Here is a 1,167-nt window from a genome sequence, read left to right as displayed (position 1 = left end):
TGAGGTGCCTGCCCTACAAATACCTACAGTGGTCTTGCTGTGGACTCCAAGCAATAATTTTTCAAATGGTGCATTTCGTTTTCCTTCATAGGTGAATATTCTTCTAAATACACCTACTTATTTTATGTAGGCAGCCCTGCCCTTGCAATCCATACTGTGATAGAGATTTATATCTTTGTTTTGTTACCTGTTTACCGTCATTGACTTCTCCAATATCAGCTCATATTACACGATGGAAAAACTTCCCGAGATATACTTCTTAAGGTTACCATGTTGTGCATAATTGATGTTGGCACTGGCTTTTGTTTTGTTAAGGCACCAACATAGTCATCTGCCAGGCATCCCACCCCTCTTACCAATTTAAACTCTTCATTTCAGCCATAATTTTCTCACTAATTCAAGAAAATTTCGACTGTCAGGAGTGGGATTCGAACCCACGCCCGGAAGACCGGACTGCGACCTGAACGCAGCGCCTTGGACCGCTCGGCCATCCTGACTTGGATCTATACGGAACCCTTGCTTTTAAAATCCGCAAAGAGATATTATCATTATAATTACTATCAAGATTTGAGAAGGCAGTTCAATAAAATATACAAAAATTTAATTCACAATAGCAGATGAATTATACATAAGAATCTTCGTTGAGGCTACAAAATGCAATCGATTGACAGCAAGAAAGCAGAAGTAAAATGCAATGTAGCAATAGTAGCGACAAATATAAATTCATAAAGTCCGTCTTATACCACATTATGAGTGAATACAAAAGTAATATTCCAAGAGTTATGATTGTTTTAATTGTTATCAACCCTTTAGTCTGAAAAAACTAATACATCAAATGTATTTCACAAAGGGAGATCACTGACCTCATCCTCTTCAGCACTGTGACTCGCAATAAGCCAAAATAAAATAAACTCCTTTGATGGCTTTGTAAACAACCATAAGCATTAAAGTTATTTTTGTTCACCCTGATTATAAACAATACAATACCCCCAGAGGAGAATGGGGGAGGGATAAATCGATGTCGGACCCTATCACCTGTGCGTGTATATGAGAGAGAGAGAGAGAGAGAGAGAGAGAGAGAGAGAGAGAGAGAGAGAGAGAGAGAGAGAGAGAGTATTCAGCATTACAATGTGAACTGATCACTACATGTGTAAGGAAGTACACCAA

General features: G+C 38.6%; 1 non-coding gene across 1 annotated transcript; it reads right to left on the bottom strand.

Moving 5' to 3' along the window:
* Positions 1-413: 413 nt before the first annotated feature.
* TRNAL-CAG (transfer RNA leucine (anticodon CAG)) lies at positions 414-497 on the bottom strand. The gene has a single exon. It is a non-coding gene; the product is annotated as a tRNA-Leu (tRNA).
* Between the last annotated feature and the right edge of the window lie 670 nt (positions 498-1,167).

The sequence above is a fragment of the Palaemon carinicauda genome, chromosome 1 (genome assembly GCF_036898095.1).
Source record: "Palaemon carinicauda isolate YSFRI2023 chromosome 1, ASM3689809v2, whole genome shotgun sequence".
NCBI classification, from domain to species: domain Eukaryota; kingdom Metazoa; phylum Arthropoda; class Malacostraca; order Decapoda; family Palaemonidae; genus Palaemon; species Palaemon carinicauda.
This window is presented reverse-complemented; position numbering and strand designations above follow the sequence as displayed.